Genomic DNA, 12,569 nt, shown 5'->3' with positions numbered 1-12,569 from the left:
GTCAGATTTATGGGCAGTACTCTTCTCTTACTAATGAGCACAATGTTCTTTGACTACAATGTTCTTTTTGTCTGGCCTCAGTGTGGTCATGAAGATGGCCTCAGGGAATTTAAGATGCTTTTCCAGGTTTCTCCTTAGCTTCCAGTCCCTTGCTGTTCCCACCTTCTTCTGGATCAGCTGCTGTCCTTCCCTATGGCCTTGCGGGTGTCTGGAAAGCTTCCGGCTTGCCCTGTGGCCACTGGCCTGATTACAGGATTGTGCCACATCTGGGGTTCAACTGCATTTCTAGCTCACCACTTTCTTCTTGTCAGAACATCAAAGCCAGCCTGTGATACCTTGGGGTCATTGGACTCTGTATTGGAGTACTTCTCTTGCTTGGATAACATGAATTCCTTAGTCAAGCTTCCATGTCAACGTTTTCTTGCCATACAAGGTGATACTGCTCAGACTACTGAGAAGGTGTAGGCACCTGAACAGGTGCTGGCTGACCTTCCTGTCAAGGTTCTTAACTGCTGACACTGGGACTTTATAGAGCAGCAATGGCCATAGGACCTGTGGGAGCATTCCTTACTGATCGAGACAGGTTTCCATCCCTTATTCATTGTTTCAGCTAGATTTTGACTGGTTTGAAGCTCATCCAAGCACAGCCACTGAGCCTTTTCAAGCCCTTGAGGATCCACCTGCATCTAGAAACTGATGTTGTTGCTATCATCAAGGGGCTCTACAAGTTTAATGACTTATAAAAGCTGTGCTCATTAGAAAAAGACCGGCTTAAATTCAACAAACAGTTCAATTCAGGCTCATTTCGCTAGACTTACAAAATCCAGGTGCATTCTGTTCCCACTCATTCAAGCCAGTAAGAGTAGAAGTCTGGCAACCCTCCATATCCAGAGCTCACACCATAACCACAAATTAAAAAAAAAAAAGTCTCAATATTTATTTTATTTCTGTCTTAAAGTAAGCAGGTGTTTGGTGTAATTTCAATATGCTTGTTTAGAAAACTCATTCATTCAATGTTTCTTGCACCACATGCTCAGCAAGATAATCAATAAAAAAAATTTGGAAAAAAGGGTGTGCCAGTGAACATGCATGAAATATTCTGGAGTCATGTGCTGAGCCATGGGCTAAGCCAGGCCATTTTGCATCAGTGGTGAGAAAGAGACATTCATGCAGTGCAGATCGTCTACAACAACTGGATAATGGCAACAGTGACAGAACAGTTGAAAGTTGTTGAAACTTATGAACCTAGAGTGCAGTCTATGTCATCAACAACATTTCGAAACCTGCTTAACTGAATGCAGTTTAACTCTTCCAAGTTACTGATTAAAGAAACACTACTTTTTCATTATACATAACAGCAGTTCCCAAAAAAAGCCTCTTTTTCTACTAAGGAAGCACCTGAATGAATGATACTATTGGTGATACATTTTGAACATTTATATTTAAAAATTATGAATATCTACTGTTTTTATATAGTTATATCCTTAATGCCAAAGATTATGAATTTTTGCATTTTTCTCTGTTAATGAAATTGATAAAGAACTTACATTTACTCAGGTATTGAGTAAATGTAAGTAGAAATAAGTATTCAGTTGTAATAATGCCAGAGTAAACTGTTAATCTCAAACATTGAATTCTCACATCCAGCAATTCGGGAAGGTCTGCCCTGTTCTGGACCAGTGCCTCAGATTGTAACTGAGGAGGTGACCACAGCTAGTATGAAGAACCAGAAGACCCCAGGCCCATATTATTTACAAGTAGACATTTGGAAGCTCAAGGATCTATGCACCAAGGCGGCAGCTTGGCTGACTGTGTTCTTCAACGTCATGGTCGCTGCCAGCCAACGAACTGGTCTACAAGCATCACCATACCGATCTTCAAGAATAAGGGGGAGTCAACGGCATGTTCCAACTACCGGCCAATATGCCTGCTCTCGCACACCATGAACATTTTTTAATGCATCCTAGACCAACATTTTTGTGACATCGTCCAGATCAGTGTCAACCCGTGTGGCCTCGTGAAAGGCTGTGGAACAAACTACACGATCTTCTCAGCCCGCCATTTGATGGAGAAGCACCGTGAAAAAAACTGGCCACTACACACTGCCTTTCTCAGCTTCAATCAACTTCAATTTTTTCAGGCCTTCAATCGCATATCCCATCATCTTATTTTGTATGCACTCCATGACCACGGCATGTCTGAATAACTTATCAGCTGGGTCAAATTGCTTTACATGAATACCAGCAGTCGGATGAGGTGCACAGCTGGAATGTCCAATAGCTTCCCAGTGCTCTGCATTGTTATTCTTGTCATGGACACCATCAGGCGGGATCTGTAGGGCAGAGTGCCATGGACACTGCTTTACGTCAACAATGTCAAGCTGCCATTCACCACCCAAGAGGAGCTGCAGCGTCAGGTGCAAGCCTGGAGCGAACGACTGAAGCAAAGATGGCAAGATGCATTTAACACAATTTGCCGTACCTCCAGTGATGTTCCACAAACATTTTTCTCTTGGGAAGGATCCCTTATTCTGAATATGAAGGTTGGCTTACTAGTCATATAACACACTAGGCCTTACATTGGGAATTTTACCTCAAGTTAGTCATCTTGAATATTCTGCAGTGTGTCTACCAGTGTACTGGTAGATTCTATTATGTAAAAAAATTCATTTCAGGAGTCATTCACGCAGAAATACAAATGCTAACACTATCAAAGAAATCACAGGATTTTCTCACAATTGTACCAGAACTTTAAAACAGAAAGTTTGTTGTTGTAAAGTCTATAGATGCTGAGGTAATAAAATGTTTTGGGGTGAAGAAAAGGCCAAACATTGTACTGTATTTCCATGTGGTGATCTCTGATCTAATTATAATAGGATTTGAAGCTCTCTGTACCAGGTGCAGAGTGGTATAAGACTGTGTTTGAAAGCATAAAGATAAATAATGTTTCTGGCTCTGATGCAGGGGTACAAGTCTAAGGCAGATTACTCTGAACTGTTCCCATGAAAAATAACTTCATTAGTGTTGGAAAAGATCTCTGTTTTTGAAAGACTTGAAAGCCTCTTTGGGAGTTCTGTGGCTAAGCAAAGTTCGTTATCTTACCACAAAGGCAGGGTGATATTGACCTGAAACTTTATCTCGCAAGTGTTTGGTGGTGTGAGTTGATCATCTTTGTCAAAAAAAAAAGGAAAATCTTCCAATGGGATATAATGGTGTCAAGCTTCTATTTGCATAATGATGGCTCTCAATTTGCATATACTGAAAAATGTATGTTCCTAGGGTCCCAGGTTCCCCAGGTGAACATGTTTGTTCTCCCACAGTCCTATGTTTCCAGGTTCCCAATATCCCAAACTCTACATAGCATATATTGGGTACCTGAAAAAAATGTTCCCCAGCTCTGGATTCACTTAATGTGACATGAGCTGTTGTGTTCCCCAGCACTGCCATATGGCCTAGAGCTAGTGGCAGGGTTAGATTTAGGGTTAGGAGCACTGATCTGTAATTTAAAAGTAAACAACTGATGCAATAGTAAACTATATAATGAAAGGTGAGTCTGCCATATTGATATGCCCAATGGCAATATATCTTATATTGTTTCTTATATGTAGGAAGGCACGCTGCGCAGCTTTTTAGGGCAAATAGACCTTTTTCAAGGGATGTATCTAGCAAAAAGGGTCCACAGGTGGGCAATTGTGAAGATGTTTCAAGTAGGGGCACTGCCAACAGGGCTGGAGTAGGGGAGGGGCAGGGACGTGCCGCTGTTTTCATGTTGACCATTTATTGCTGACTGTGGCTATAACTAACAACTGCAAAGCACAAAGGGAACTAATATTTTAGCATTCTAAGCAGCAGAGATAACTTGCAAGCTTGCCAGTCTATAGGAACCAAAGCATTTTTCTCAGCAGTGAGACATAGAATATCTCAAATTATATGCTTCATTAAGAGATTTCCAACTCTCTTAAATGTAACACAGTCGACACTTGCATGAAAAATGCTCCGATTCTGGTCCAATAAAACTAGGCTCACCTAGATGTATTATAAAGGACAAAATGAAGTGAGATATTCTGGTAACTCTAAACAGACCTGGGATTTGAGTTTAGGCAATCAGCAAACACAGCTGTGTACATAATCACTCACAGGTTTTACCAAGCCCTTTTCATATTCCACACCCTATTTCTTACCACAAGGCACTGTTCTATACCTACTGTTCTGAGTTTATTTTAAACACTCCACCCTAACTGCTTCCCACCCCTCCCCAATCAGAAGTTTATAACTAAGAGAATAAAATTGGAATTATTATATAATTATTGGATATAAATGTTAAAATATACCAATAAAACAGTTGACAGCATCATGTCATGGCTGGGCGTCAATGAGTAAATATTATACAACCCATTCTAAGGCAAATATTTGCACACACGTTGATGCCTCCAAATTCCATGACAGCAAACCAAACTGAGGGATTTATTTTATGTTCTCATCTTCACAACAGTCATTATCACTCATGTGCTATGGCATTTAAATATGTGATTGCTACTGAATTCTTTAGCATCTGTGAGTATGTCTAAAGAAGCTTACCTTAACTTTATTTACGAAACCTTCTACAACATGACAGGGGATACAAAGCATATTCTATGCCAGTTTTTCTATTTGTAACAAGAATACACAGCAATCAGTGATGCTCAAAATTATGGGTTCTATACTTGTGACCCAGCCATGCAAAATGCATATTGTTTGTTTGGTAGGTGAACATTTCTTGATAGGTTGTAAATCAAGTATATTGATTGCCAAATAATTTATGTAAAACAAAAAGTAATGGAAAATTTGTTTCTATTGGAATTGTATCATCGAAATAGTTCTTTAGCCCACCTGGAGCACGTCAGGAAGTGGTAACATAAAGGTTCAGTCTGCAGTGTTCCCCAGTTCTCAATGACCAAAATAGTGAAATATTTAAATATTGAAAAGATTTCTTTCTTTCTAACATTATTATCTCCAGCTAGTTCAGTCTAAAGTTAAGGATTTGTAAGTATGCATTAAGGGCCTCATGTCGATAGGTAGACTAAACAGACCTTTGTAACATGGCTGGACCAAAGAAATTCATTGATTTTTCAACCTGAACCTTCCTGCCCACCTAGGTGTGTGAGCAATCCTTCTGTGTATTTATGTCAATTACAAAAGGCCACTCCTTGTTCATATAATATATCTGAAAACAATCATTTGTTTCCATATTTTTAACCTCTGAAGTGTTACACTGTAAATTCTGCAACTGGTAAACAAATCCAAAGTAATTTTGTGTATTTCATTCTTAGAATCAATTAATCATGATATACTTACACAATATGGTTTCCCTTTGTGTTGAGATGTGACATTCTTTTTCAGTTCTGAAGGTGCAGTCAGGTCATGAACTGGGTAGCCCTTTAATTTTCATTACCTGGAATTTAAGGTTTTCAAAAAGAGATTTTTTGATAGTTTAGTTGGTTAGATGTCTTCCTTAGAAGCAGTATCCATTTTACTGGTTAAGTATGCAATACACACAAGGAATTTGTTTTTGGCTCTTGGTAGAGTGCTCAATACGTACACTCAATATGAAAATTACAGAAGCCACAAAGATTACAGCAACATCAAACAAAATAATTCTAAGTACATTGTTGTAGCTTATTTTACTTAGGTACATACTATATTGCATATCAATGAATGGAGTTGTGTTAAGGCACAATTATAAACACTGAAAAGGTGAACTTGTGCTCTTTTCATGATGGACGTTATGTTGGTCTCCCCCTGGACCTCCCTTCTGTATGCTGACTTGAACTATTATGAATTATGACAATGACTTTCAGGTCCTCTGCAAATATCACAATCTTGACAGAGGTGTCACCAGAGGAACATTCTGTAAAAGTCAGTGCCAGGCCGAGGCCCCCTCCGGCCACCAGAGGGAGGCCTGGAGTCAGCCACACCACTAATCAGGCTTAATGCCCAACAGCTGTGCTAGGCCTATATAAGCCCAGTGACCCAGTCACTCAGTGCTGGGTCTTTGCCAAAGTTCTGAGCAAAGCTCCTAGCTGGTATTGAGGTCTCTGAGCTCTTGTGCTGTGAGGGTGTCCATGTTTTTTTCCTCTAGTTTTGTTGTCCTCATTTCCTCTGAAGGCCAACACATGAAGGGGGCATTTTATAGCTGTCACAGTCTAGTGGGTCTTTGTTTGCCTTGCAACAAAGTGGCCAGGGTTCAACTCCCCTTTGGTTATTTACTTTTCTTGTTTTACCTGTTCCATGATCTAACTGTTCTGCACATGGGCCCACCATTAGAGTGTGGTTGCTCACCCAGTAGGCTGTCGGTGTCATCACCTAGCTGACCTGGGTTTAAGCCTGCCTTACACATTTGTTTGTAGAAGGAGAAAATAAGCAGGTTACACATTTGTAGTGTTAATCATGGATAAGATGGGTGCTGGATAAATATCACCCCCATTCTTCCATGCTGCAATCTGTCTGGCAGGAAGCTGTTTAAAAGAGTTTAAAGTGGAGAATTCCTGGGGCTTGAACGCAGAACTAAAATCCACAAACAGGACCTTGGAATAGGTACATGGGTCATCAAGGTGTTACAGTACGAATCCAGTAATGGTCCTGTGATAATCTTAAAGTAAGCCATCACCAGTCTTTTGAAAGACTTCACCACAGATGTTGGGGCAAGAGACCTGCTGTCATTCAGTCCTGAGGTGCAGGGATTTCTGGGCACTGTTGTGATTGTGGAGTCTTTGAAACAGAGACTCTATTGGTAATTTGAAGACCTTTATGAAGCCTGGAGTCATCTTGTCAGCACAAGTTTTCAGGCAGGAAGGGGAGATCTGGTCTGGGCTTGAAGCTTTCCTGGTCTTTTGCCTACTGAGGAACTGACACACATAATCTTTAGATATAGACTAACTGGCAATGGGGTACTTGAAGAATAAGCAAGGTTGATGGTTGAAGAAAAAGCTGAATAAGTGGTGATGCATTTGGGGTTCCAAATGCTATTTTCCATGTCTCCCATTGTATTCAAAAATAATTTTTAAAAATGTAAGTAACCAAAACTCATACTTACCTATACTCAACATTTATAATATTGGTTTTAGATTTTTGTGGTTTGTGCATGAGGCACTAAACATATTTTGCTTTATACCAGGATGTGTCAGGACTCTGGAACAGCTTGGGGTTAAAGACTAAGTAACACTAAGCATTGAGCCCTCCAGTGCTAAGTCACTGTCCATGGCTTTCACCCATTGATTGAACTAGGAACCCTATATCTCTGTGTTCACCTTTCAGGAAAGTTTTCTAAACTACTAAATCTTTTTAAGGTCAGCCCTTGAGTAAACTTGACAAGTCCTTTTCCACTTTATATCTAGTTATGAATTTTTACATGAATTTTCCTAAATGTCTATCATTTACTCAGTGAAAACTCATGGATAATTTGTACAACAAATGTGACTGTAACAGAATGGAGCAATTGTATTGTATAAGGTGGTGCACTAATGACCAAAAATGAATATATTTTCTAATAGGCTTTTTATTAAGTGGTAGAATGCATTGTTTAATGAATCATAAATTAAATGATCATGAACAACAATATACAGTAATGATAGCATGTTCATGATGATGATGATAATAGCCTGTTTCAGTTTTTTTGTATGAGTACATGTTAGGTCAGTACACTTCTAGGAATTATTGAGACATACCATAGACTCTTTAAATGGATTAGATCTCAAGTTGTGAAAGAATTGCTGATATTCAGTAATTGTTATAGTTATAGGTATTGAATGTATTGGAATCAAATGGCAAAGTTAAGTAAACTGCTCATTGCCAAACAACTGAAAGAATTTGTCCTACCCTGATACAAATATGGGAAAAATCATGACATGGTATTAACTGAATAAGGAAGTAGATATCTCATTATCTCAAAGCTTGAGGTTTGGCTTTAAGAACCACAGCCATTGCCCCCTAGAGCTATACTGGACCAATACCTTTTCAAAGTCTATCATGACAACCTGATAGCAGCCAAATATAGCCCAATGTACAAAAGGCACCGAGCTGTTTAGCAAACAGGAGTGGCTGAAGTCAGAGAGCGAAGCAGTGACTCATTTATGAGCACATATGGAAACCAAGACAAGTGAGTGGACAGTTCCGTTGGATCTTGCGCTTTGTTACAAGACAAGGATAAACACAAATAGGGAAAACTGTTTTCAGATGATGTGCTGTTCAAATTTAGTCATTTAAGTTCCTTTGTCAAATAAATCCAGTGATTGTCACTGCTGCAGCAGCCAGATATAGTGTTCTCCCCGACCTCTGTAAATAACAGTCCTTGGCTTAGACAAGCTGCAGAAAATATGAAATATAATGTCACATCTGCCACTGTATGCTACAGTACTTTGTAAATATGTACAGTGTAAATAGATAAATGGTAGTCACTTAAATGTGCAAAGCATTGCTTTTCATGTAGGATGATAGTAGGATGATATTTACCCTCACACTATACTAGGCATCTGCCTTTCCCATAATTGCTCAAACACTGACCAATTAAAAGGAATTGGTAGCTTACCTAATAATAGGCTTTAGTAGATTTATTGTGGATGTTGTCTGAAATGTTATTTTTTAAAGTTTCAAAGTGGGACAGAGTCCCTGTTTAAACCTTGCTGATCTCAGGGCGGAATATTTGCATCAATACTAACGGATTAACCTAAAAGTGTATGCTAAGCTCCATATTTGGACTGGTTGCTGATTGAATATGTTAATTAATGCCCTTCATAATGACGAGAAGATTGATCAAATGGGAAAATTATCACTGCAGAAGGTTTATTGAAAAAGGAATTTTAAAGTTGCCACATAATGGAAAACTGTATAAATAAGGAGAGTTTGGTCCACAAAACTGACATACCATAAACCTCAAACTGTGTTGTCATCTCCTTCAAATATAAATCCCACACAAGCAAAATGGGTTCATACAACAGAGCGATTTCAAAAAACCTAGACTGTTAAGTGACAGTCTTGAATAATGAATATTTACACCTCTAGAATTTGTATAGTTCAACCCTTGTTCTACCACAGATAATATTAGATAGCTAACATGGATCTGCACATTGGAAACTTAAATAGTTCTGCAGGTATTGTAGATAAAAAACAAAATGGTGAAAGCAGAGCAATGGGCATGGTTGACATTCTTATTTAACAGGATCCCGTCCTTAGTTTGGTATTCACATTTTGCTCTTCAGTGGGTGCAACACAGACAGAAAACAGCTCACTGCTCTCGTCGGATTTGCTGCTACAACCAGGCATGCTTCCTCACACCAAGAAAGGCAAATTGGACAACTGGAAAGAGACAATGGTCCGAGTAGCAGCCAAGTCTACATGAGATGGTGAAAGGGGCTCCAGTTCGTGGTGAGGGGTCTAAGCCAAGTGCACAAGTGCTGGTTGGTGGATCCCCTGTGGCAGGCTACGCTGTCAGGTTACAGGCACTATGGCAGGTGAAACCGCCAGTACTGCAGGAGCTGAACATCAGCACCAGTGCTGGTTGGTGCATTCACAAAGGCTGTGGGTTGTGCAGATGAAACCTTATCAGCATTGATGATGCAGCGGATGAGGGAGAAAACAGAAAGCATGTGGCTGCAGCTGGAAGTAAAGAGGAGGTTTGCATAAGACTGGGCATGGTGCATGAACTGTGGAAGCACAGTATTGTGAACTTTGACAGTGGGTTGGGAAAAGAGTGGCTGTGGGAACTTCTGTATTGTTATAATGACATCTTTGCGACCATGGAGAGAGACTGTACACAGAATGACTTAGTGCAACACAGCATTAACACTGGCGATGCCGCTTTGATTTGGCTGAATTGCCTTGTCTACAAAGGATGCCACAGAGTAAAGGAGATGAATGCTGCATTGTCTCAAACTGATGATGTTTAATTTGCTTTGAGTTACATCTGTGATATATTTTCATTTGTGTGCTTCTATTAATGTTTATATAATGTGTTAGTTTAAAGACGATTGATGTCACCACAGCCCAGTGGTGGTCCGCAGCCCACAGATTGAGAAATCATGATCTATAGAGTGGATATTTGTATGTGGCACTCGCTTCAGACACCAAAGAGAAAAGGGCACTTACAGTGGGAACATGGATATGGCACATCAAATGTATAGCTGTCAATCTGTGTAACGCACTGGCCACATTGTAGCACTTAATGGAGTAGCTAGCCAGCATCCCTAGCAACCAGTGCATCATCTACTTATGCACTGGATATGCTGGTCCACATACCCAACTTTAAAGGGGCACTCACATGCCTGGAACAGGTATTCCTCCAGCTGCATCCAAAAAACAGCAACCTCTTCCAGTCTCATTATGATGGGGTTAGCCCTGCCCCATCACCACGACTGTTTGGGACTGTACCAGCAGGTACTGTTATGCCTAATCGGCCTTGTGGCCTTACACCTTATCCTGTATTGAACTCAAGTCAGGAGGCCTTTTATTGGATGGCTGCATATGGAATCGAACGAGTCATTGTGCCCAGAAACTGTTTTTACTTTGTTTATATTCCTTTTTACATTTTTTCACTTCTCTCTTGTGTGAACACTAATAAATGTGCATTCTGAGTTGGAACTTACTTGGAAGTGACAGAGCAGTCCTTACTTGGCGAACCCCGGATTTCCACTCCGTACACTCTACCACACGTAAATCCCTTTACAGGTACATGAGCTTCCTGCTTCATGCTGTGAGCAGAGACAGAGTGGAGATTGACACAGGAAATGTGGACATGGTGTGGCAGTGGCCCACCACATGGAATGTTGCTGAGCTGTGTAAGTTCCTTGCTTTGGCTTTTGCTACTGGTGCTTTTGAACAGGTGTGCTGATATAGACAGACTGCTACACAGGTTGTGCTCCAGAGAGATGAGGGGGAAGAGGTGGTTGAGCACCGCTCTCCATGCTTGCCTATGTGAAGCACCAATGGTGGTATCTCCCAGGGCAGGCCGCGAGTTCATCATAGACACAGATGCCAGCAATAATGGCATCGGCACTATCCTTTCACGGATTTGGGACGAGATCAAGAGAGTCATCACATACTACAGCTGCTGATGAACAAACCAGAACATAACTAATGCATGATGAGGTGAGAGCTTCTGGTTGTCATGGTGCATTACACAATTTCAACCTTTACCTCTATGATGTCCCCTTTGTCCTGCATGCCAATCCTGCTTCACTGACTTAACTCATGCAGTACAGAGAGCCCAAGTGCCATGTCACAAAGTAGATCACAGCACAGAAATAGTATTACTTCACCATCCAACACAATGCCTAACTCCTACCTAGTAACATCAATGTCCCTTCTCACCAACCATGTTCCACCAAAGAATGTTGGTACTGTGCACTCCTTCAGGAAAGAGTTAAGGCAGCTGAGAAGGGGTGGTGCTTTTGCTTTCAATGACAAGCACAATGCGTCAGTGCCTGGTCAGCATGTGTGGCAGTTGCTGCCACTTCTCTCATTTTCTTCATGTTCATATAAATATTAGCAAAAACGGAAGATTTTCATTTCTGTCTTTTAACATTTTTTGTCTTTCCCAAACCATATACACATGCCAGTAGTTCAAAACTACATAATTTGGAATTGTTTGGACTATTTTTAGTGTTTTTATGTTTCCAAAAATGGCACAGGGCATGTTCCAAGAGCTAATGTTGGCAATTAGAGACAAAGCAACAAGAGGTTTACCTCTACTGTATAAAGTCAGTCAGTGAATCTCAATGTTATTAAGCCGGCACACCAAAACGGTGTTTTACAGCCCTTAACATAGTTAAACATAGTTAACCATCTTGGGAAAACTATGCTGAGCACAGTTTGTAAATATTCTGTGCTGAATCATGTTCATGTAGAAATGCAGCTGGAATAGTTACTATCCATACTCACAACTCAGCTCTACAGTGGAAAGAAGCTAATATGTGTGTGTTTTGTTTAGTAAGTCTTATCGTTCCCTTTTTATTAAAATTAGTGAGTGTAAAGTGTTGCAGTCTGTGAAGTGTGTGTTCTTTAGCAACCTTACACTCATTTTCCTCCATCAGTCTAGTTTCTACTGTTTGTTGTGTGTGAATCTTTCCAAAAGCTTCATTTGCTATAAAGAGCTGTCATCTTAAGCAGAAAATGGCATTCTCTGATTCTTTTTCCAGGCTGATGCTACAATATATTTTTTATTTTTGCTTCAGTAAATTTAAAGGATCAGCAAAGAATACCAAAGATTCCTTTTCACATTATGAAACATCCATTTATACTGACACCTAGTGGTCTATAATTTAAACACGGCCACGTCCATGTGGTGGACCCGTTCTATGGAGCTCAAATTGATTCATTTGAAGACTACGAAGCACTTTGATTTTTCATCTCATGTGAGCTGTAGTTTATAGAAAAATGGAAAAATAATAATCACTTTCATAAATATTGTTTGGTACTTTTTGGTGGTAAAATGACGTATTGTTCCTTTAGGTTAAGTATTTCATGTTTTTTTTAAGACGAGAATTTATGAACGACCTATTGGAGGCAGTAAATGCATGATCGTGTCTTGGTTGCCGGAAA

This window comes from Electrophorus electricus, chromosome 1 (assembly GCF_013358815.1).
Source record: "Electrophorus electricus isolate fEleEle1 chromosome 1, fEleEle1.pri, whole genome shotgun sequence".
Lineage (NCBI taxonomy): Eukaryota > Metazoa > Chordata > Actinopteri > Gymnotiformes > Gymnotidae > Electrophorus > Electrophorus electricus.
The sequence above is the reverse complement of the archived record's forward strand: the minus strand, read 5'-3'. Positions refer to the sequence as shown.